The sequence below is a fragment of the Pelmatolapia mariae genome, linkage group LG6 (assembly GCF_036321145.2).
Source record: "Pelmatolapia mariae isolate MD_Pm_ZW linkage group LG6, Pm_UMD_F_2, whole genome shotgun sequence".
NCBI lineage: Eukaryota > Metazoa > Chordata > Actinopteri > Cichliformes > Cichlidae > Pelmatolapia > Pelmatolapia mariae.
Window position 1 is genome coordinate 1,707,595 of NC_086232.1, and position 24,674 is coordinate 1,732,268.

The following is a 24,674-nucleotide window of genomic DNA, read 5'->3' on the forward strand; positions in this document are numbered from 1 at the left end:
TATCAAGTAGTGAGGTGGCCAATACTCGCAGTTACGAACACAAGCCTCCAATTTAACTACAGTGTTAATGGTAACTGCATGCTTGCCTAATACCCTAACCAAAGGACTCATTTTAGCCTTTGATCAGCAACACAGGCCCTGGTGTGGTGTAAATGGCCTCAGCCAGAGCCACAGGACCTGGTGTGGTGTAGTTGGCCTCAGCCAGCATCAAAGGCCCGGGGGTGGTGTACATGGCCTCAGCCAGAGCCACAGGCACTGGTGTGGTGTCCATAGCCTCAGCCAACAGCACAGGCCCTGTTGTGGTGTCCATGGCCTCAGCCAGAAGCACTGGCCCTGGTGTGGTGTAGATGGCCTCAGACAGAGCCACATGCCCTGGTGGGGTGTAGTTGGCCTCAGCCAGCAGCACAGGTCCTGGTGTGGTGTCCATGGCCTCAGCCAGCAGCACAGGCCCTGGTGTGGTGTCCATGGCCTCAGCCAGAAGCACTGGCCCTGGTGTGGTGTAGATGGCCTCAGACAGAGCCACAGGCCCTTGTTTGGTGTAGTTGGCCTCGGCCAGCACCACAGGCCCTGGTGTGGTGTCCATAGCCTCAGCCAGCCGCACAGGCCCTGGTGTGATGAACATTGCCTCATCCAGCAGCACAGTCCTTGGTGTGTTGTAGACGAACTCATCCAGAGCCACAGGCCCTGGTGTGGTGTACATGGCCTCAGACAAAGCCACAGGCCCTGAAGAGGTGTCCATGGCCTCAGCCAGTAGCACAGGTCCTGGTGTGGTGTAGACGGCCTCAGACAGAGCCACAGGCCTTGGTGTGGTGTAGGTGGCCTAAGCTGGCTGCACAGGTCCACATCCGGAAGCACAGGCCCTGTTGTGTTGTAGATTGCCTCAGCCAGAGCCACAGACCTTGGTGTGGTGTTCATGGCCTAAGCCAGAGCTACAGGCCCACAGCAAGCAGCACAGGCCCTGGTGTGGTGTCCATAGCTCAGCCAGCAGCACAGCTCCTGTTGTGGTGTAGTTGGCCTCAGCCAGCAGCACAGGTCCTGGTGTGGTGTCCATCGCCTCAGCCAGAAACACTGGCCCTGGTGTGATGTAGATGGCCTCAGCCAGAGCCACAGGACCTGGTGTGGTGTTCATGACCTCAGCCAGCATCAAAGGCCCGGGGGTGGTGTAAATGGCCTCAGCCAGAGCCACAGGCACTGGTGTGGTGTCCCTAGCCTCAGCCAGCAGCACAGGCCTTGGTGTGGTGTCCCTGGCCTCAGCCAGTAGCACAGGCCCTGGTGTGGTGTAGGTGGCCTAAGCTGGCTGCACATGTCCACAGCCAGCAGCACAAGCCCTGGTGTGGTGTACATGGCCTCAGCTAGAGGCACAGGCCCTGGTGTGGTGTAGATGATCTCAGCCAGAGACAAAGGCCCTTGTGTGGTGTAGTTGGCCTCAGCCAGCAGCACAGGCCCTGGGGTGATAAACATGGCCTCATCCAGTAGTACAGCCCTTGGTGTGTTGTAGACGGCCTCATCCAGAGCCACAGGCCGTGTGTGGTATACATGGCCTCAGCCAGATCCAAAGGCTCTGGGGTGGTGTCCATAGCCTCAGCCAGCAGCACAGGTCCTGGTGTGGTGTCCATGGCCTCAGCCAGTAGCACAGGCCCTGGTGTGGTGTAGGTGGCCTAAGCTGGCTGCACAGGTCCACAGCCAGCAGCACAGGCCCTGGTGTGGTGTACATGGCCTCAGCTAGAGGCACAGGCCCTTGGTGTGTTGTAGATGGCCTCATCAGGAGCCACAGGCCCTGTTGTGGTGTAGGTTGCCTCAGTCAGCAGCACAGGCCCTGTGTGGTGTGCATGGCCTCAGCCAGTAGCACAGGCCCTGGTGTGATGTAGACTGCTTCAGCCAGAGCCACAGGCCATGGTGTGGTGTAGGTGGCCTAAGCTGGCTGCACAGGTCCACAGCCAGCAGTACAGGCCCTGGTGTGGTGTCCATGGCCTCAGCCAGATGCACTGGCCGTGGTGTGGTGTAGCTGGCCTCAGCCAGAGCCACAGGCCCTGGTGTGGTGTTCATGGCCTCAGCCAGAGCCAAATGCCCTGGTGTGGTGTCCATAGCTTCAGCCAGCAGCACAGGTCTTGGTGTGGTGTCCATGGCCTCAGCCAGTAGCACAGGCCCTGGTGTGATGTAGACGGCCTCAGCCAGAGCCACAGGCCCTGGTGTGGTGTAGGTGGCCTAAGCTGGCTGCACAGGTCCACAGCCAGAAGCACAGGCCCTGGCGTGGTGTAGGTGGCCTAACCTGGCTGCACAGGTCCACAACCAGAAGCACAGGACCTGGTGTGATGTAGACGGCTTCAGCCAGAGCCACAGGCCCTGGTGTGGTGTAGGTGGCCTAACCTGGCTGCACAGGTCCACAGCCAGAAGCACAGGCCCTGGTGTGGTGTAGGTGGCCTAAGCTGGCTGCACAGGTCCACAGCCAGAAGCACAGGCCCTGGTGTGGTGTCCATGGCCTCAGCCAGAAGCACTGGCCCTGGTGTGGTGTAGATGGCCTCAGACAGAGCCACAGGCCCTTGTTTGGTGTAGTTGGCCTCAGCCAGCACCACAGGCCCTGGTGTGGTGTCCATAGCCTCAGCCAGCCGCACAGGCCCTGGTGTGATGAACATTGCCTCATCCAGCAGCACAGTCCTTGGTGTGTTGTAGACGACCTCATCCAGAGCCACAGGCCCTGGTGTGGTGTACATGGCCTCAGACAAAGCCACAGGCCCTGAAGAGGTGTCCATGGCCTCAGCCAGTAGCACAGGTCCTGGTGTGGTGTAGACTGCCTCAGACAGAGCCACAGGCCTTGGTGTGGTGTAGGTGGCCTAAGCTGGCTGCACAGGTCCACATCCGGAAGCACAGGCCCTGTTGTGTTGTAGATTGCCTCAGCCAGAGCCACAGACCTTGGTGTGGTGTTCATGGCCTAAGCCAGAGCTACAGGCCCACAGCAAGAGCCACAGGCCCTGGTGTGGTGTCCATAGCTCAGCCAGCAGCACAGCTCCTGTTGTGGTGTAGTTGGCCTCAGCCAGCAGCACAGGTCCTGGTGTGGTGTCCATCGCCTCAGCCAGAAACACTGGCCCTGGTGTGATGTAGATGGCCTCAGCCAGAGCCACAGGACCTGGTGTGGTGTTCATGACCTCAGCCAGCATCAAAGGCCCGGGGGTGGTGTAAATGGCCTCAGCCAGAGCCACAGGCACTGGTGTGGTGTCCCTAGCCTCAGCCAGCAGCACAGGCCTTGGTGTGGTGTCCCTGGCCTCAGCCAGTAGCACAGGCCCTGGTGTGGTGTAGGTGGCCTAAGCTGGCTGCACATGTCCACAGCCAGCAGCACAAGCCCTGGTGTGGTGTACATGGCCTCAGCTAGAGGCACAGGCCCTGGTGTGGTGTAGATGATCTCAGCCAGAGACAAAGGCCCTTGTGTGGTGTAGTTGGCCTCAGCCAGCAGCACAGGCCCTGGGGTGATAAACATGGCCTCATCCAGTAGTACAGCCCTTGGTGTGTTGTAGACGGCCTCATCCAGAGCCACAGGCCGTGTGTGGTATACATGGCCTCAGCCAGATCCAAAGGCTCTGGGGTGGTGTCCATAGCCTCAGCCAGCAGCACAGGTCCTGGTGTGGTGTCCATGGCCTCAGCCAGTAGCACAGGCCCTGGTGTGGTGTAGGTGGCCTAAGCTGGCTGCACAGGTCCACAGCCAGCAGCACAGGCCCTGGTGTGGTGTACATGGCCTCAGCTAGAGGCACAGGCCCTTGGTGTGTTGTAGATGGCCTCATCAGGAGCCACAGGCCCTGTTGTGGTGTAGGTTGCCTCAGTCAGCAGCACAGGCCCTGTGTGGTGTGCATGGCCTCAGCCAGTAGCACAGGCCCTGGTGTGATGTAGACTGCTTCAGCCAGAGCCACAGGCCATGGTGTGGTGTAGGTGGCCTAAGCTGGCTGCACAGGTCCACAGCCAGCAGTACAGGCCCTGGTGTGGTGTCCATGGCCTCAGCCAGATGCACTGGCCGTGGTGTGGTGTAGCTGGCCTCAGCCAGAGCCACAGGCCCTGGTGTGGTGTTCATGGCCTCAGCCAGAGCCAAATGCCCTGGTGTGGTGTCCATAGCTTCAGCCAGCAGCACAGGTCTTGGTGTGGTGTCCATGGCCTCAGCCAGTAGCACAGGCCCTGGTGTGATGTAGACGGCCTCAGCCAGAGCCACAGGCCCTGGTGTGGTGTAGGTGGCCTAAGCTGGCTGCACAGGTCCACAGCCAGAAGCACAGGCCCTGGCGTGGTGTAGGTGGCCTAACCTGGCTGCACAGGTCCACAACCAGAAGCACAGGACCTGGTGTGATGTAGACGGCTTCAGCCAGAGCCACAGGCCCTGGTGTGGTGTAGGTGGCCTAACCTGGCTGCACAGGTCCACAGCCAGAAGCACAGGCCCTGGTGTGGTGTAGGTGGCCTAAGCTGGCTGCACAGGTCCACAGCCAGAAGCACAGGCCCTGGTGTGGTGTCCATGGCCTCAGCCAGAAGCACTGGCCCTGGTGTGGTGTAGATGGCCTCAGACAGAGCCACAGGCCCTTGTTTGGTGTAGTTGGCCTCAGCCAGCACCACAGGCCCTGGTGTGGTGTCCATAGCCTCAGCCAGCCGCACAGGCCCTGGTGTGATGAACATTGCCTCATCCAGCAGCACAGTCCTTGGTGTGTTGTAGACGAACTCATCCAGAGCCACAGGCCCTGGTGTGCTGTACATGGCCTCAGACAAAGCCACAGGCCCTGAAGAGGTGTCCATGGCCTCAGACAAAGCCACAGGCCCTGAAGAGGTGTCCATGGCCTCAGCCAGTAGCACAGGTCCTGGTGTGGTGTAGACGGCCTCAGACAGAGCCACAGGCCTTGGTGTGGTGTAGGTGTCCTAAGCTGGCTGCACAGGTCCACATCCGGAAGCACTGGCCATGTTGTGTTGTAGATTGCCTCAGCCAGAGCCACAGACCTTGGTGTGGTGTTCATGGCCTAAGCCAGAGCTACAGGCCCACAGCAAGCAGCACAGGCCCTGGTGTGGTGTCCATAGCTCAGCCAGCAGCACAGCTCCTGGTGTGGTGTAGTTGGCCTCAGCCAGCAGCACAGGTCCTGGTGTGGTGTCCATCGCCTCAGCCAGAAACACTGGCCCTGGTGTGATGTAGATGGCCTCAGCCAGAGCCACAGGACCTGGTGTGGTGTTCATGACCTCAGCCAGCATCAAAGGCCCGAGGGTGGTGTACATGGCCTCAGCCAGAGCCACAGGCACTGGTGTGGTGTCCATAGCCTCAGCCAGTAGCACAGGCCCTGGTGTGGTGTAGGTGGCCTAAGCTGGCCGCACAGGTCCACAGCCAGCAGCACAAGCCCTGGTGTGGTGTACATGGCCTCAGCTAGAGGCACAGGCCCTGGTGTGGTGTAGATGATCTCAGCCAGAGACACAGGCCCTTGTGTGGTGTAGTTGGCCTCAGCCAGCAGCACAGGCCCTGGGGTGATAAACATGGCCTCATCCAGTAGTACAGCCCTTGGTGTGTTGTAGACGGCCTCATCCAGAGCCACAGGCCGTGTGTGGTGTACATGGCCTCAGCCAGATCCAAAGGCTCTGGGGTGGTGTCCATAGCCTCAGCCAGCAGCACAGGTCCTGGTGTGGTGTCCATGGCCTCAGCCAGTAGCACAGGCCCTGGTGTGGTGTAGGTGGCCTAAGCTGGCTGCACAGGTCCACAGCCAGCAGCACAGGCCCTGGTGTGGTGTACATGGCCTCAGCTAGAGGCACAGGCCCTGGTGTGGTGTAGATGGTCTCAGCCAGAGACACAGGCCCTTGGTGTGTTGTAGATGGCCTCATCAGGAGCCACAGGCCCTGTTGTGGTGTAGGTTGCCTCAGTCAGCACCACAGGCCCTTTGTGGTGTGCATGGTCTCAGCCAGTAGCACAGGCCCTGGTGTGATGTAGACTGCTTCAGCCAGAGCCACAGGCCATGGTGTGGTGTAGGTGGCCTAAGCTGGCTGCACAGGTCCACAGCCAGCACTACAGGCCCTGGTGTGGTGTCCATAGCCTCAGCCAGATGCACTGGCCGTGGTGTGGTGTAGCTGGCCTCAGCCAGAGCCACAGGCCCTGGTGTGGTGTTCATGGCCTCAGCCAGAGCCAAATGCCCTGGTGTGGTGTCCATAGCTTCAGCCAGCAGCACAGGTCTTGGTGTGGTGTCCATGGCCTCAGCCAGTAGCACAGGCCCTGGTGTGATGTAGACGGCCTCAGCCAGAGCCACAGGCCCTGGTGTGGTGTAGGTGGCCTAAGCTGGCTGCACAGGTCCACAGCCAGAAGCACAGGCCCTGGCGTGGTGTAGGTGGCCTAAGCTGGCTGCACAGGTCCACAACCAGAAGCACAGGACCTGGTGTGATGTAGACGGCTTCAGCCAGAGCTACAGGCCCTGGTGTGGTGTAGGTGGCCTAACCTGGCTGCAGAGGTCCACAGCCAGAAGCACAGGCCCTGGTGTGGTGAAGGTGGCCTAAGCTGGCTGCACAGGTCCACAGCCAGAAGCACAGGCCCTGTGTGGTGTAAATGGCCTCAGCCAGAGCCACAGGCCCTGGGGTGGTGTCCAAAGCCTCAGCCAGCAGCACAGGTCCTGGTGTGGTGTCCATGGTCTCAGCCAGAAGCACAGGCCCTGGTGTAATGTAGACGGCGTCAGCGCAGGCCACAGGCCCTGGTGTAATTTAGATGACCTATGTTAGCAGAATAGGCCTCGGTGTGGTGCGGATGGCCTCACCCGGCAGCACAAGACATTGCTGAAAACAGCCAAAAGGAATGTCGTTAATGTGGCCTCATTAATGGACACCAACACCCTCCTTCTCTGGATCAAAATCAGCTCAGTGACATGAAAAGCAAATTCTTACAGCACCTGGTATTCCCAGGCAGTCTCCCATCCAAGTACTAACCAAGCCCAACCTTGCATAGCTTCCGAGATCAGACGAGATCAGGCTTTAGCAAGGCGGTATGGCCGTAAGCTGCTGGCGTCAGCACAAAGCGTCAATTTATGGTATCAAGTAGTGAGGTGGCCAATACTCGCAGTTACGAACACAAGCCTCCAATTTAACTACAGTGTTAATGGTAACTGCATGCTTGCCTAATACCCTAACCAAAGGACTCATTTTAGCCTTTGATCAGCAACACAGGCCCTGGTGTGGTGTAAATGGCCTCAGCCAGAGCCACAGGACCTGGTGTGGTGTAGTTGGCCTCAGCCAGCATCAAAGGCCCGGGGGTGGTGTACATGGCCTCAGCCAGAGCCACAGGCACTGGTGTGGTGTCCATAGCCTCAGCCAACAGCACAGGCCCTGTTGTGGTGTCCATGGCCTCAGCCAGAAGCACTGGCCCTGGTGTGGTGTAGATGGCCTCAGACAGAGCCACATGCCCTGGTGGGGTGTAGTTGGCCTCAGCCAGCAGCACAGGTCCTGGTGTGGTGTCCATGGCCTCAGCCAGCAGCACAGGCCCTGGTGTGGTGTCCATGGCCTCAGCCAGAAGCACTGGCCCTGGTGTGGTGTAGATGGCCTCAGACAGAGCCACAGGCCCTTGTTTGGTGTAGTTGGCCTCGGCCAGCACCACAGGCCCTGGTGTGGTGTCCATAGCCTCAGCCAGCCGCACAGGCCCTGGTGTGATGAACATTGCCTCATCCAGCAGCACAGTCCTTGGTGTGTTGTAGACGAACTCATCCAGAGCCACAGGCCCTGGTGTGGTGTACATGGCCTCAGACAAAGCCACAGGCCCTGAAGAGGTGTCCATGGCCTCAGACAAAGCCACAGGCCCTGAAGAGGTGTCCATGGCCTCAGCCAGTAGCACAGGTCCTGGTGTGGTGTAGACGGCCTCAGACAGAGCCACAGTCCTTGGTGTGGTGTAGGTGTCCTAAGCTGGTTGCACAGGTCCACATCCGGAAGCACAGGCCCTGTTGTGTTGTAGATTGCCTCAGCCAGAGCCACAGACCTTGGTGTGGTGTTCATGGCCTAAGCCAGAGCTACAGGCCCACAGCAAGCAGCACAGGCCCTGGTGTGGTGTCCATACCTCAGCCAGCAGCACAGCTCCTGTTGTGGTGTAGTTGGCCTCAGCCAGCAGCACAGGTCCTGGTGTGGTGTCCATCGCCTCAGCCAGAAACACTGGCCCTGGTGTGATGTAGATGGCCTCAGCCAGAGCCACAGGACCTGGTGTGGTGTTCATGACCTCAGCCAGCATCAAAGGCCCGGGGGTGGTGTACATGGCCTCAGCCAGAGCCACAGGCACTGGTGTGGTGTCCATAGCCTCAGCCAGCAGCACAGGCCTTGGTGTGGTGTCAATGGCCTCAGCCAGTAGCACAGGCCCTGGTGTGGTGTAGATGATCTCAGCCAGAGACACAGGCCCTTGTGTGGTGTAGTTGGCCTCAGCCAGCAGCACAGGCCCTGGGGTGATAAACATGGCCTCATCCAGTAGTACAGCCCTTGGTGTGTTGTAGACGGCCTCATCCAGAGCCACAGGCCGTGTGTGGTGTACATGGCCTCAGCCAGATCCAAAGGCTCTGGGGTGGTGTCCATAGCCTCAGCCAGCAGCACAGGTCCTGGTGTGGTGTCCATGGCCTCAGCCAGTAGCACAGGCCCTGGTGTGGTGTAGGTGGCCTAAGCTGGCTGCACAGGTCCACAGCCAGCAGCACAGGCCCTGGTGTGGTGTACATGGCCTCAGCTAGAGGCACAGGCCCTGGTGTGGTGTAGATGGTCTCAGCCAGAGACACAGGCCCTTGGTGTGTTGTAGATGGCCTCATCAGGAGCCACAGGCCCTGTTGTGGTGTAGGTTGCCTCAGTCAGCACCACAGGCCCTGTGTGGTGTGCATGGCCTCAGCCAGTAGCACAGGCCCTGGTGTGATGTAGACTGCTTCAGCCAGAGCCACAGGCCATGGTGTGGTGTAGGTGGCCTAAGCTGGCTGCACAGGTCCACAGCCAGCAGTACAGGCCCTGGTGTGGTGTCCATGGCCTCAGCCAGATGCACTGGCCGTGGTGTGGTGTAGCTGGCCTCAGCCAGAGCCACAGGCCCTGGTGTGGTGTTCATGGCCTCAGCCAGAGCCAAATGCCCTGGTGTGGTGTCCATAGCTTCAGCCAGCAGCACAGGTCTTGGTGTGGTGTCCATGGCCCCAGCCAGTAGCACAGGCCCTGGTGTGATGTAGACGGCCTCAGCCAGAGCCACAGGCCCTGGTGTGGTGTAGGTGGCCTAAGCTGGCTGCACAGGTCCACAGCCAGAAGCACAGGCCCTGGCGTGGTGTAGGTGGCCTAACCTGGCTGCACAGGTCCACAACCAGAAGCACAGGACCTGGTGTGATGTAGACGGCTTCAGCCAGAGCCACAGGCCCTGGTGTGGTGTAGGTGGCCTAACCTGGCTGCACAGGTCCACAGCCAGAAGCACAGGCCCTGGTGTGGTGAAGGTGGCCTAAGCTGGCTGCACAGGTCCACAGCCAGAAGCACAGGCCCTGTGTGGTGTAAATGGCCTCAGCCAGAGCCACAGGCCATGGGGTGGTGTCCAAAGCCTCAGCCAGCAGCACAGGTCCTGGTGTGGTGTCCATGGTCTCAGCCAGAAGCACAGGCCCTGGTGTAATGTAGACGGCGTCAGCGCAGGCCACAGGCCCTGGTGTAATTTAGATGACCTATGTTAGCAGAATAGGCCTCGGTGTGGTGCGGATGGCCTCACCCGGCAGCACAAGACATTGCTGAAAACAGCCAAAAGGAATGTCGTTAATGTGGCCTCATTAATGGACACCAACACCCTCCTTCTCTGGATCAAAACCAGCTCAGTGACATGAAAAGCAAATTCTTACAGCACCTGGTATTCCCAGGCAGTCTCCCATCCAAGTACTAACCAAGCCCAACCTTGCATAGCTTCCGAGATCAGACGAGATCGGGCTTTGGCAAGGCGGTATGGCCGTAAGCTGCTGGCGTAAGCACAAAGCGTCAATTTATGATATCAAGTAGTGAGGTGGCCAATACTCGCAGTTACGAACACAAGCCTCCAATTTAACTACAGTGTTAATGGTAACTGCATGCTTGCCTAATACCCTAACCAAAGGACTCATTTTAGCCTTTGATCAGCAACACAGGCCCTGGTGTGGTGTAAATGGCCTCAGCCAGAGCCACAGGACCTGGTGTGGTGTAGTTGGCCTCAGCCAGCATCAAAGGCCCGGGGGTGGTGTACATGGCCTCAGCCAGAGCCACAGGCACTGGTGTGGTGTCCATAGCCTCAGCCAACAGCACAGGCCCTGTTGTGGTGTCCATGGCCTCAGCCAGAAGCACTGGCCCTGGTGTGGTGTAGATGGCCTCAGACAGAGCCACATGCCCTGGTGGGGTGTAGTTGGCCTCAGCCAGCAGCACAGGTCCTGGTGTGGTGTCCATGGCCTCAGCCAGCAGCACAGGCCCTGGTGTGGTGTCCATGGCCTCAGCCAGAAGCACTGGCCCTGGTGTGGTGTAGATGGCCTCAGACAGAGCCACAGGCCCTTGTTTGGTGTAGTTGGCCTCAGCCAGCACCACAGGCCCTGGTGTGGTGTCCATAGCCTCAGCCAGCCGCACAGGCCCTGGTGTGATGAACATTGCCTCATCCAGCAGCACAGTCCTTGGTGTGTTGTAGACGACCTCATCCAGAGCCACAGGCCCTGGTGTGGTGTACATGGCCTCAGACAAAGCCACAGGCCCTGAAGAGGTGTCCATGGCCTCAGCCAGTAGCACAGGTCCTGGTGTGGTGTAGACGGCCTCAGACAGAGCCACAGGCCTTGGTGTGGTGTAGGTGGCCTAAGCTGGCTGCACAGGTCCACATCCGGAAGCACAGGCCCTGTTGTGTTGTAGATTGCCTCAGCCAGAGCCACAGACCTTGGTGTGGTGTAGATGGCCTCAGACAGAGCCACAGGCCCTTGTTTGGTGTAGTTGGCCTCGGCCAGCACCACAGGCCCTGGTGTGGTGTCCATAGTCTCAGCCAGCCGCACAGGCCCTGGTGTGATGAACATTGCCTCATCCAGCAGCACAGTCCTTGGTGTGTTGTAGACGAACTCATCCAGAGCCACAGGCCCTGGTGTGGTGTACATGGCCTCAGACAAAGCCACAGGCCCTGAAGAGGTGTCCATGGCCTCAGACAAAGCCACAGGCCCTGAAGAGGTGTCCATGGCCTCAGCCAGTAGCACAGGTCCTGGTGTGGTGTAGACGGCCTCAGACAGAGCCACAGTCCTTGGTGTGGTGTAGATGTCCTAAGCTAGCTGCACAGGTCCACATCCGGAAGAACTGGCCCTGTTGTGTTGTAGATTGCCTCAGCCAGAGCCACAGACCTTGGTGTGGTGTTCATGGCCTAAGCCAGAGCTACAGGCCCACAGCAAGCAGCACAGGCCCTGGTGTGGTGTTCATAGCTCAGCCAGCAGCACAGCTCCTGTTGTGGTGTAGTTGGCCTCAGCCAGCAGCACAGGTCCTGGTGTGGTGTCCATGGCCTCAGCCAGCAGCACAGGTCCTGGTGTGGTGTCCATCGCCTCAGCCAGAAACACTGGCCCTGGTGTGATGTAGATGGCCTCAGCCAGAGCCACAGGACCTGGTGTGGTGTTCATGACCTCAGCCAGCATCAAAGGCCCGGGGGTGGTGTACATGGCCTCAGCCAGAGCCACAGGCACTGGTGTGGTGTCCATAGCCTCAGCCAGCAGCACAGGCCTTGGTGTGGTGTCAATGGCCTCAGCCAGTAGCACAGGCCCTGGTGTGGTGTAGGTGGCCTAAGCTGGCTGCACAGGTCCACAGCCAGCAGCACAAGCCCTGGTGTGGTGTACATGGCCTCAGCTAGAGGCACAGGCCCTGGTGTGGTGTAGATGATCTCAGCCAGAGACACAGGCCCTTGTGTGGTGTAGTTGGCCTCAGCCAGCAGCACAGGCCCTGGGGTGATAAACATGGCCTCATCCAGTAGTACAGCCCTTGGTGTGTTGTAGACGGCCTCATCCAGAGCCACAGGCCGTGTGTGGTGTACATGGCCTCAGCCAGATCCAAAGGCTCTGGGGTGGTGTCCATAGCCTCAGCCAGCAGCACAGGTCCTGGTGTGGTGTCCATGGCCTCAGCCAGTAGCACAGGCCCTGGTGTGGTGTAGGTGGCCTAAGCTGGCTGCACAGGTCCACAGCCAGCAGCACAGGCCCTGTTGCGGTGTACATGGCCTCAGCTAGAGGCACAGGCCCTGGTGTGGTGTAGATGGTCTCAGCTAGAGGCACAGGCCCTTGGTGTGTTGTAGATGGCCTCATCAGGAGCCACAGGCCCTGTTGTGGTGTAGGTTGCCTCAGTCAGCACCACAGGCCCTGTGTGGTGTGCATGGCCTCAGCCAGTAGCACAGGACCTGGTGTGATGTAGACTGCTTCAGCCAGAGCCACAGGCCATGGTGTGGTGTAGGTGGCCTAAGCTGGCTGCACAGGTCCACAGCCAGCAGTACAGGCCCTGGTGTGGTGTCCATGGCCTCAGCCAGATGCACTGGCCGTGGTGTGGTGTAGCTGGCCTCAGCCAGAGCCACAGGCCCTGGTGTGGTGTTCATGGCCTCAGCCAGAGCCAAATGCCCTGGTGTGGTGTCCATAGCTTCAGCCAGCAGCACAGGTCTTGGTGTGGTGTCCATGGCCTCAGCCAGTAGCACAGGCCCTGGTGTGATGTAGACGGCCTCAGCCAGAGCCACAGGCCCTGGTGTGGTGTAGGTGGCCTAAGCTGGCTGCACAGGTCCACAACCAGAAGCACAGGCCCTGGCGTGGTGTAGGTGGCCTAACCTGGCTGCACAGGTCCACAACCAGAAGCACAGGACCTGGTGTGATGTAGACGGCCTCAGCCAGAGCCACAGGCCCTGGTGTGGTGTAGGTGGCCTAACCTGGCTGCACAGGTCCACAGCCAGAAGCACAGGCCCTGTGTGGTGTAAATGGCCTCAGCCAGAGCCACAGGCCCTGGGGTGGTGTCCAAAGCCTCAGCCAGCAGCACAGGTCCTGGTGTGGTGTCCATGGTCTCAGCCAGAAGCACAGGCCCTGGTGTAATGTAGACGGCGTCAGCGCAGGCCACAGGCCCTGGTGTAATTTAGATGACCTATGTTAGCAGAATAGGCCTCGGTGTGGTGCGGATGGTCTCACCCGGCAGCACAAGACATTGCTGAAAACAGCCAAAAGGAATGTCGTTAATGTGGCCTCATTAATGGACACCAACACCCTCCTTCTCTGGATCAAAACCAGCTCAGTGACATGAAAAGCAAATGCTTACAGCACCTGGTATTCCCAGGCAGTCTCCCATCCAAGTACTAACCAAGCCCAACCTTGCATAGCTTCCGAGATCAGACGAGATCGGGCTTTGGCAAGGCGGTATGGCCGTAAGCTGCTGGCGTCAGCACAAAGCGTCAATTTATGGTATCAAGTAGTGAGGTGGCCAATACTCGCAGTTACGAACACAAGCCTCCAATTTAACTACAGTGTTAATGGTAACTGCATGCTTGCCTAATACCCTAACCAAAGGACTCATTTTAGCCTTTGATCAGCAACACAGGCCCTGGTGTGGTGTTCATGGCCTCAGCCAGAGCCACAGGACCTGGTGTGGTGTAGTTGGCCTCAGCCAGCATCAAAGGCCCGGGGGTGGTGTACATGGCCTCAGCCAGAGCCACAGGCACTGGTGTGGTGTCCATAGCCTCAGCCAACAGCACAGGCCCTGTTGTGGTGTCCATGGCCTCAGCCAGAAGCACTGGCCCTGGTGTGGTGTAGATGGCCTCAGACAGAGCCACATGCCCTGGTGGGGTGTAGTTGGCCTCAGCCAGCAGCACAGGTCCTGGTGTGGTGTAGTTGGCCTCAGCCAGCATCAAAGGCCCGGGGGTGGTGTACATGGCCTCAGCCAGAGCCACAGGCACTGGTGTGGTGTCCATAGCCTCAGCCAGAAGCACTGGCCCTGGTGTGGTGTAGATGGCCTAAGCTGGCTGCACAGGTCCACAGCCAGCAGCACAGGCCCTGGTGTGGTGTACATGGCCTCAGCTAGAGGCACAGGCCCTGGTGTGGTGTAGATGGTCTCAGCCAGAGACACAGGCCCTTGGTGTGTTGTAGATGGCCTCATCAGGAGCCACAGGCCCTGTTGTGGTGTAGGTTGCCTCAGTCAGCAGCACAGGCCCTGTGTGGTGTCCATAGCCTCAGCCAGCCGCACAGGCCCTGGTGTGATGAACACTGCCTCATCCAGCAGCACAGTCCTTGGTGTGTTGTAGACGACCTCATCCAGAGCCACAGGCCCTGGTGTGGTGTACATGGCCTCAGACAAAGCCACAGGCCCTGAAGAGGTGTCCATGGCCTCAGCCAGTAGCACAGGTCCTGGTGTGGTGTAGACGGCCTCAGACAGAGCCACAGGCCTTGAAGAGGTGTCCATGGCCTCAGCCAGTAGCACAGGTCCTGGTGTGGTGTAGACGGCCTCAGACAGAGCCACAGGCCTTGGTGTGGTGTAGGTGGCCTAAGCTGGCTGCACAGGTCCACATCCGGAAGCTCAGGCCCTGTTGTGTTGTAGATTGCCTCAGCCAGAGCCACAGACCTTGGTGTGGTGTTCATGGCCTAAGCCAGAGCTACAGGCCCACAGCAAGCAGCACAGGCCCTGGTGTGGTGTCCATAGCTCAGCCAGCAGCACAGCTCCTGTTGTGGTGTAGTTGGCCTCAGCCAGCAGCACAGGTCCTGGTGTGGTGTCCATCGCCTCAGCCAGAAACACTGGCCCTGGTGTGATGTAGATGGCCTCAGCCAGAGCCACAGGACCTGGTGTGGTGTTCATGACCTCAGCCAGCATCAAAGGCCCGGGGGTGGTGTACATGGCCTAAGCCAGAGCCACAGGCACTGGTGTGGTGTCCATAGCCTCAGCCAGCAGCACAGGCCTTGGTGTGGTGTCCATGGCCTCAGCCAGTAGCACAGGCCCTGGTGTGGTGTAGGTGGCCTAAGCTGGCTGCACAGGTCCACAGCCAGCAGCACAAGCCCTGGTGTGGTGTACATGGCCTCAGCTAGAGGCACAGGCCCTGGTGTGGTGTAGATGATCTCAGCCAGAGACACAGGCCCTTGTGTGGTGTAGTTGGCCTCAGCCAGCAGCACAGGCCCTGGGGTGATAAACATGGCCTCATCCAGTAGTACAGCCCTTGGTGTGTTGTAGACGGCCTCATCCAGAGCCACAGGCCGTGTGTGGTGTACATGGCCTCAGCCAGATCCAAAGGCTCTGGGGTGGTGTCCATAGCCTCAGCCAGCAGCACAGGTCCTGGTGTGGTGTCCATGGCCTCAGCCAGTAGCACAGGCCCTGGTGTGGTGTAGGTGGCCTAAGCTGGCTGCACAGGTCCACAGCCAGCAGCACAGGCCCTGGTGTGGTGTACATGGCCTCAGCTAGAGGCACAGGCCCTGGTGTGGTGTAGATGGTCTCAGCCAGAGACACAGGCCCTTGGTGTGTTGTAGATGGCCTCATCAGGAGCCACAGGCCCTGTTGTGGTGTAGGTTGCCTCAGTCAGCAGCACAGGCCCTGTGTGGTGTCCATGGCCTCAGCCAGTAGCACAGGCCCTGGTGTGATGTAGACTGCTTCAGCCAGAGCCACAGGCCATGGTGTGGTGTAGGTGGCCTAAGCTGGCTGCACAGGTCCACAGCCAGCAGCACAGGCCCTGGTGTGGTGTCCATGGCCTCAGCCAGATGCACTGGCCGTGGTGTGGTGTAGCTGGCCTCAGCCAGAGCCACAGGCCCTGGTGTGGTGTTCATGGCCTCAGCCAGAGCCAAATGCCCTGGTGTGGTGTCCATAGCTTCAGCCAGCAGCACAGGTCTTGGTGTGGTGTCCATGGCCTCAGCCAGTAGCACAGGCCCTGGTGTGATGTAGATGGCCTCAGCCAGAGCCACAGGCCCTGGTGTGGTGTAGGTGGCCTAAGCTGGCTGCACAGGTCCACAGCCAGAAGCACAGGCCCTGGCGTGGTGTAGGTGGCCTAACCTGGCTGCACAGGTCCAGAACCAGAAGCACAGGACCTGGTGTGATGTAGACGGCTTCTGCCAGAGCCACAGGCCCTGGTGTGGTGTACATGGCCTCAGCTAGAGGCACAGGCCCTGGTGTGGTGTAGATGGTCTCAGCCAGAGACACAGGCCCTTGGTGTGTTGTAGATGGCCTCATCAGGAGCCACAGGCCCTGTTGTGGTGTAGGTTGCCTCAGTCAGCACCACAGGCCCTGTGTGGTGTGCATGGCCTCAGCCAGTAGCACAGGCCCTGGTGTGATGTAGACTGCTTCAGCCAGAGCCACAGGCCATGGTGTGGTGTAGGTGGCCTAAGCTGGCTGCACAGGTCCACAGCCAGCAGTACAGGCCCTGGTGTGGTGTCCATGGCCTCAGCCAGATGCACTGGCCGTGGTGTGGTGTAGCTGGCCTCAGCCAGAGCCACAGGCCCTGGTGTGGTGTTCATGGCCTCAGCCAGAGCCAAATGCCCTGGTGTGGTGTCCATAGCTTCAGCCAGCAGCACAGGTCTTGGTGTGGTGTCCATGGCCTCAGCCAGTAGCACAGGCCCTGGTGTGATGTAGACGGCCTCAGCCAGAGCCACAGGCCCTGGTGTGGTGTAGGTGGCCTAAGCTGGCTGCACAGGTCCACAGCCAGAAGCACAGGCCCTGGCGTGGTGTAGGTGGCCTAACCTGGCTGCACAGGTCCACAACCAGAAGCACAGGACCTGGTGTGATGTAGACGGCTTCAGCCAGAGCCACAGGCCCTGGTGTGGTGTAGGTGGCCTAACCTGGCTGCACAGGTCCACAGCCAGAAGCACAGGCCCTGGTGTGGTGAAGGTGGCCTAAGCTGGCTGCACAGGTCCACAGCCAGAAGCACAGGCCCTGTGTGGTGTAAATGGCCTCAGCCAGAGCCACAGGCCATGGGGTGGTGTCCAAAGCCTCAGCCAGCAGCACAGGTCCTGGTGTGGTGTAAATGGCCTCAGCCAGAGCCACAGGCCATGGGGTGGTGTCCATGGCCTCAGCCAGATGCACTGGCCGTGGTGTGGTGTAGCTGGCCTCAGCCAGAGCCACAGGCCCTGGTGTGGTGTTCATGGCCTCAGCCAGAGCCAAATGCCCTGGTGTGGTGTCCATAGCTTCAGCCAGCAGCACAGGTCTTGGTGTGGTGTCCATGGCCTCAGCCAGTAGCACAGGCCCTGGTGTGATGTAGACGGCCTCAGCCAGAGCCACAGGCCCTGGTGTGGTGTAGGTGGCCTAAGCTGGCTGCACAGGTCCACAACCAGAAGCACAGGCCCTGGCGTGGTGTAGGTGGCCTAACCTGGCTGCACAGGTCCACAACCAGAAGCACAGGACCTGGTGTGATGTAGACGGCTTCAGCCAGAGCCACAGGCCCTGGTGTGGTGTAGGTGGCCTAAGCTGGCTGCACAGGTCCACAGCCAGAAGCACAGGCCCTGTGTGGTGTAAATGGCCTCAGCCAGAGCCACAGGCCCTGGGGTGGTGTCCAAAGCCTTAGCCAGCAGCACAGGTCCTGGTGTGGTGTCCATGGTCTCAGCCAGAAGCACAGGCCCTGGTGTGGTGTAGATGGCCTCAGACAGAGCCACAGGCCCTTGTTTGGTGTAGTTGGCCTCAGCCAGCACCACAGGCCCTGGTGTGGTGTCCATAGCCTCAGCCAGCCGCACAGGCCCTGGTGTGATGAACATTGCCTCATCCAGCAGCACAGTCCTTGGTGTGTTGTAGACGACCTCATCCAGAGCCACAGGCCCTGGTGTGGTGTACATGGCCTCAGACAAAGCCACAGGCCCTGAAGAGGTGTCCATGGCCTCAGCCAGTAGCACAGGTCCTGGTGTGGTGTAGACGGCCTCAGACAGAGCCACAGGCCTTGGTGTGGTGTAGGTGGCCTAAGCTGGCTGCACAGGTCCACATCCGGAAGCACAGGCCCTGTTGTGTTGTAGATTGCCTCAGCCAGAGCCACAGACCTTGGTGTGGTGTTCATGGCCTAAGCCAGAGCTACAGGCCCACAGCAAGCAGCACAGGACCTGGTGTGGTGTCCATAGCTCAGCCAGCAGCACAGCTCCTGTTGTGGTGTAGTTGGCCTCAGCCAGCAGCACAGGTCCTGGTGTGGTGTCCATCGCCTCAGCCAGAAACACTGGCCCTGGTGTGATGTAGATGGCCTCAGCCAGAGCCACAGGACCTGGTGTGGTGTTCATGACCTCAGCCAGCATCAAAGGCCCGGGGGTGGTGTAAATGGCCTCAGCCAGAGCCACAGGCACTGGTGTGGTGTCCCTAGCCTCAGCCAGCAGCACAGGCCTTGGTGTGGTGTCCCTGGACTCAGCCAGTAGCACAAGCCCTGGTGTGGTGTAGGTGGCCTAAGCTGGCTGCACATGTCCACAGCCAGCAGCACAAGCCCTGGTGTGGTGTACATGGCCTCAGCTAGAGGCACAGGCCCTGGTGTGGTGTAGATGATCTCAGCCAGAGACAAAGGCCCTTGTGTGGTGTAGTTGGCCTCAGCCAGCAGCACAGGCCCTGGGGTGATAAACATGGCCTCATCCAGTAGTACAGCCCTTGGTGTGTTGTAGACGGCCTCATCCAGAGCCACAGGCCGTGTGTGGTGTAAATGGCCTCAGCCAGAGCCACAGGCCATGGGGTGGTGTCCAAAGCCTCAGCCAGCAGCACAGGTCCTGGTGTGGTGTCCATGGTCTCAGCCAGAAGCACAGGCCCTGGTGTAATGTAGACGGCGTCAGCGCAGGCCACAGGCCCTGGTGTAATTTAGATGACCTATGTTAGCAGAATAGGCCTCGGTGTGGTGCGGATGGCCTCACCCGGCAGCACAAGACATTGCTGAAAACAGCCAAAAGGAATGTCGTTAATGTGGCCTCATTAATGGACACCAACACCCTCCTTCTCTGGATCAAAATCAGCTCAGTGACATGAAAAGCAAATTCTTACAGCACCTGGTATTCCCAGGCAGTCTCCCATCCAAGTACTAACCAAGCCCAACCTTGCATAGCTTCCGAGATCAGACGAGATCAGGCTTTGGCAAGGCGGTATGGCCGTAAGCTGCTGGCGTCAGCACAAAGCGTCAATTTATGGTATCAAGTAGTGAGGTGGCCAATACTCGCAGTTACGAACACAAGCCTCCAATTTAACTACAGTGTTAATGGTAACTGCATGCTTGCCTAATACCCTAACCAAAGGACTCATTTTAGCCTTTGATCAGCAACACAGGCCCTGGTGTGGTGTAAATGGCCTCAGCCAGAGCCACAGGACCTGGTGTGGTGTAGTTGGCCTCAGCCAGCATCAAAGGCCCGGGGGTGGTGTACATGGCCTCAGCCAGAGCCACAGGCACTGGTGTGGTGTCCATAGCCTCAGCCAACAGCACAGGCCCTGTTGTGGTGTCCATGGCCTCAGCCAGAAGCACTGGCCCTGGTGTGGTGTAGATGGCCTCAGACAGAGCCACATGCCCTGGTGGGGTGTAGTTGGCCTCAGCCAGCAGCACAGGTCCTGGTGTGGTGTCCATGGCCTCAGCCAGCAGCACAGGCCCTGGTGTGGTGTCCATGGCCTCAGCCAGAAGCACTGGCCCTGGTGTGGTGTAGATGGCCTCAGACAGAGCCACAGGCCCTTGTTTGGTGTAGTTGGCCTCAGCCAGCACCACAGGCCCTGGTGTGGTGTCCATAGCCTCAGCCAGCCGCACAGGCCCTGGTGTGATGAACATTGCCTCATCCAGCAGCACAGTCCTTGGTGTGTTGTAGACGACCTCATCCAGAGCCACAGGCCCTGGTGTGGTGTACATGGCCTCAGACAAAGCCACAGGCCCTGAAGAGGTGTCCATGGCCTCAGCCAGTAGCACAGGTCCTGGTGTGGTGTAGACGGCCTCAGACAGAGCCACAGGCCTTGGTGTGGTGTAGGTGGCCTAAGCTGGCTGCACAGGTCCACATCCGGAAGCACAGGCCCTGTTGTGTTGTAGATTGCCTCAGCCAGAGCCACAGACCTTGGTGTGGTGTTCATGGCCTAAGCCAGAGCTACAGGCCCACAGCAAGCAGCACAGGCCCTGGTGTGGTGTCCATAGCTCAGCCAGCAGCACAGCTCCTGTTGTGGTGTAGTTGGCCTCAGCCAGCAGCACAGGTCCTGGTGTGGTGTCCATCGCCTCAGCCAGAAACACTGGCCCTGGTGTGATGTAGATGGCCTCAGCCAGAGCCACAGGACCTGGTGTGGTGTTCATGACCTCAGCCAGCATCAAAGGCCCGGGGGTGGTGTAAATGGCCTCAGCCAGAGCCACAGGCACTGGTGTGGTGTCCCTAGCCTCAGCCAGCAGCACAGGCCTTGGTGTGGTGTCCCTGGCCTCAGCCAGTAGCACAAGCCCTGGTGTGGTGTAGGTGGCCTAAGCTGGCTGCACATGTCCACAGCCAGCAGCACAAGCCCTGGTGTGGTGTACATGGCCTCAGCTAGAGGCACAGGCCCTGGTGTGGTGTAGATGATCTCAGCCAGAGACAAAGGCCCTTGTGTGGTGTAGTTGGCCTCAGCCAGCAGCACAGGCCCTGGGGTGATAAACATGGCCTCATCCAGTAGTACAGCCCTTGGTGTGTTGTAGACGGCCTCATCCAGAGCCACAGGCCGTGTGTGGTATACATGGCCTCAGCCAGATCCAAAGGCTCTGGGGTGGTGTCCATAGCCTCAGCCAGCAGCACAGGTCCTGGTGTGGTGTCCATGGCCTCAGCCAGTAGCACAGGCCCTGGTGTGGTGTAGGTGGCCTAAGCTGGCTGCACAGGTCCACAGCCAGCAGCACAGGCCCTGGTGTGGTGTACATGGCCTCAGCTAGAGGCACAGGCCCTTGGTGTGTTGTAGATGGCCTCATCAGGAGCCACAGGCCCTGTTGTGGTGTAGGTTGCCTCAGTCAGCAGCACAGGCCCTGTGTGGTGTGCATGGCCTCAGCCAGTAGCACAGGCCCTGGTGTGATGTAGACTGCTTCAGCCAGAGCCACAGGCCATGGTGTGGTGTAGGTGGCCTAAGCTGGCTGCACAGGTCCACAGCCAGCAGTACAGGCCCTGGTGTGGTGTCCATGGCCTCAGCCAGATGCACTGGCCGTGGTGTGGTGTAGCTGGCCTCAGCCAGAGCCACAGGCCCTGGTGTGGTGTTCATGGCCTCAGCCAGAGCCAAATGCCCTGGTGTGGTGTCCATAGCTTCAGCCAGCAGCACAGGTCTTGGTGTGGTGTCCATGGCCTCAGCCAGTAGCACAGGCCCTGGTGTGATGTAGACGGCCTCAGCCAGAGCCACAGGCCCTGGTGTGGTGTAGGTGGCCTAAGCTGGCTGCACAGGTCCACAGCCAGAAGCACAGGCCCTGGCGTGGTGTAGGTGGCCTAACCTGGCTGCACAGGTCCACAACCAGAAGCACAGGACCTGGTGTGATGTAGACGGCTTCAGCCAGAGCCACAGGCCCTGGTGTGGTGTAGGTGGCCTAACCTGGCTGCACAGGTCCACAGCCAGAAGCACAGGCCCTGGTGTGGTGTAGGTGGCCTAAGCTGGCTGCACAGGTCCACAGCCAGAAGCACAGGCCCTGGTGTGGTGTCCATGGCCTCAGCCAGAAGCACTGGCCCTGGTGTGGTGTAGATGGCCTCAGACAGAGCCACAGGCCCTTGTTTGGTGTAGTTGGCCTCAGCCAGCAGCACAGGCCCTGGGGTGATAAACATGGCCTCATCCAGTAGTACAGCACTTGGTGTGTTGTAGACGGCCTCATCCAGAGCCACAGGCCGTGTGTGGTATACATGGCCTCAGCCAGATCCAAAGGCTCTGGGGTGGTGTCCATAGCCTCAGCCAGCAGCACAGGTCCTGGTGTGGTGTCCATGGCCTCAGCCAGTAGCACAGGCCCTGGTGTGGTGTAGGTGGCCTAAGCTGGCTGCACAGGTCCACAGCCAGCAGCACAGGCCCTGGTGTGGTGTACATGGCCTCAGCTAGAGGCACAGGCCCTTGGTGTGTTGTAGATGGCCTCATCAGGAGCCACAGGCCCTGTTGTGGTGTAGGTTGCCTCAGTCAGCAGCACAGGCCCTGTGTGGTGTGCATGGCCTCAGCCAGTAGCACAGGCCCTGGTGTGATGTAGACTGCTTCAGCCAGAGCCACAGGCCATGGTGTGGTGTAGGTGGCCTAAGCTGGCTGCACAGGTCCACAGCCAGCAGTACAGGCCCTGGTGTGGTGTCCATGGCCTCAGCCAGATGCACTGGCCGTGGTGTGGTGTAGCTGGCCTCAGCCAGAGCCACAGGCCCTGGTGTGGTGTTCATGGCCTCAGCCAGAGCCAAATGCCCTGGTGTGGTGTCCATAGCTTCAGCCAGCAGCACAGGTCTTGGTGTGGTGTCCATGGCCTCAGCCAGTAGCACAGGCCCTGGTGTGATGTAGACGGCCTCAGCCAGAGCCACAGGCCCTGGTGTGGTGTAGGTGGCCTAAGCTGGCTGCACAGGTCCACAGCCAGAAGCACAGGCCCTGGCGTGGTGTAGGTGGCCTAACCTGGCTGCACAGGTCCACAACCAGAAGCACAGGACCTGGTGTGATGTAGACGGCTTCAGCCAGAGCCACAGGCCCTGGTGTGGTGTAGGTGGCCTAACCTGGCTGCACAGGTCCACAGCCAGAAGCACAGGCCCTGGTGTGGTGTAGGTGGCCTAAGCTGGCTGCACAGGTCCACAGCCAGAAGCACAGGCCCTGGTGTGGTGTCCATGGCCTCAGCCAGAAGCACTGGCCCTGGTGTGGTGTAGATGGCCTCAGACAGAGCCACAGGCCCTTGTTTGGTGTAGTTGGCCTCAGCCAGCACCACAGGCCCTGGTGTGGTGTCCATAGCCTCAGCCAGCCGCACAGGCCCTGGTGTGATGAACATTGCCTCATCCAGCAGCACAGTCCTTGGTGTGTTGTAGACGAACTCATCCAGAGCCACAGGCCCTGGTGTGCTGTACATGGCCTCAGACAAAGCCACAGGCCCTGAAGAGGTGTCCATGGCCTCAGACAAAGCCACAGGCCCTGAAGAGGTGTCCATGGCCTCAGCCAGTAGCACAGGTCCTGGTGTGGTGTAGACGGCCTCAGACAGAGCCACAGGCCTTGGTGTGGTGTAGGTGTCCTAAGCTGGCTGCACAGGTCCACATCCGGAAGCACTGGCCATGTTGTGTTGTAGATTGCCTCAGCCAGAGCCACAGACCTTGGTGTGGTGTTCATGGCCTAAGCCAGAGCTACAGGCCCACAGCAAGCAGCACAGGCCCTGGTGTGGTGTCCATAGCTCAGCCAGCAGCACAGCTCCTGGTGTGGTGTAGTTGGCCTCAGCCAGCAGCACAGGTCCTGGTGTGGTGTCCATCGCCTCAGCCAGAAACACTGGCCCTGGTGTGATGTAGATGGCCTCAGCCAGAGCCACAGGACCTGGTGTGGTGTTCATGACCTCAGCCAGCATCAAAGGCCCGGGGGTGGTGTACATGGCCTCAGCCAGAGCCACAGGCACTGGTGTGGTGTCCATAGCCTCAGCCAGTAGCACAGGCCCTGGTGTGGTGTAGGTGGCCTAAGCTGGCCGCACAGGTCCACAGCCAGCAGCACAAGCCCTGGTGTGGTGTACATGGCCTCAGCTAGAGGCACAGGCCCTGGTGTGGTGTAGATGATCTCAGCCAGAGACACAGGCCCTTGTGTGGTGTAGTTGGCCTCAGCCAGCAGCACAGGCCCTGGGGTGATAAACATGGCCTCATCCAGTAGTACAGCCCTTGGTGTGTTGTAGACGGCCTCATCCAGAGCCACAGGCCGTGTGTGGTGTACATGGCCTCAGCCAGATCCAAAGGCTCTGGGGTGGTGTCCATAGCCTCAGCCAGCAGCACAGGTCCTGGTGTGGTGTCCATGGCCTCAGCCAGTAGCACAGGCCCTGGTGTGGTGTAGGTGGCCTAAGCTGGCTGCACAGGTCCACAGCCAGCAGCACAGGCCCTGGTGTGGTGTACATGGCCTCAGCTAGAGGCACAGGCCCTGGTGTGGTGTAGATGGTCTCAGCCAGAGACACAGGCCCTTGGTGTGTTGTAGATGGCCTCATCAGGAGCCACAGGCCCTGTTGTGGTGTAGGTTGCCTCAGTCAGCACCACAGGCCCTTTGTGGTGTGCATGGTCTCAGCCAGTAGCACAGGCCCTGGTGTGATGTAGACTGCTTCAGCCAGAGCCACAGGCCATGGTGTGGTGTAGGTGGCCTAAGCTGGCTGCACAGGTCCACAGCCAGCACTACAGGCCCTGGTGTGGTGTCCATAGCCTCAGCCAGATGCACTGGCCGTGGTGTGGTGTAGCTGGCCTCAGCCAGAGCCACAGGCCCTGGTGTGGTGTTCATGGCCTCAGCCAGAGCCAAATGCCCTGGTGTGGTGTCCATAGCTTCAGCCAGCAGCACAGGTCTTGGTGTGGTGTCCATGGCCTCAGCCAGTAGCACAGGCCCTGGTGTGATGTAGACGGCCTCAGCCAGAGCCACAGGCCCTGGTGTGGTGTAGGTGGCCTAAGCTGGCTGCACAGGTCCACAGCCAGAAGCACAGGCCCTGGCGTGGTGTAGGTGGCCTAAGCTGGCTGCACAGGTCCACAACCAGAAGCACAGGACCTGGTGTGATGTAGACGGCTTCAGCCAGAGCTACAGGCCCTGGTGTGGTGTAGGTGGCCTAACCTGGCTGCAGAGGTCCACAGCCAGAAGCACAGGCCCTGGTGTGGTGAAGGTGGCCTAAGCTGGCTGCACAGGTCCACAGCCAGAAGCACAGGCCCTGTGTGGTGTAAATGGCCTCAGCCAGA

At 59.7% G+C, this 24,674-nt stretch overlaps 1 non-coding gene and 3 pseudogenes across 1 annotated transcript; all 4 read right to left on the reverse strand.

The window, feature by feature from the left end:
• Window positions 1-6,860: 6,860 nt before the first annotated feature.
• Window positions 6,861-6,979, reverse strand: LOC134629958 (5S ribosomal RNA; annotated as a pseudogene).
• A 2,811-nt stretch (window positions 6,980-9,790) lies between these two features.
• LOC134629902 (5S ribosomal RNA) lies at window positions 9,791-9,909 on the reverse strand (annotated as a pseudogene).
• A 3,299-nt stretch (window positions 9,910-13,208) lies between these two features.
• Window positions 13,209-13,327, reverse strand: LOC134630189 (5S ribosomal RNA). The gene has a single exon (XR_010094251.1). It is a non-coding gene; the product is annotated as a 5S ribosomal RNA (ribosomal RNA).
• A 5,524-nt stretch (window positions 13,328-18,851) lies between these two features.
• LOC134630029 (5S ribosomal RNA) lies at window positions 18,852-18,970 on the reverse strand (annotated as a pseudogene).
• Window positions 18,971-24,674: the final 5,704 nt, after the last annotated feature.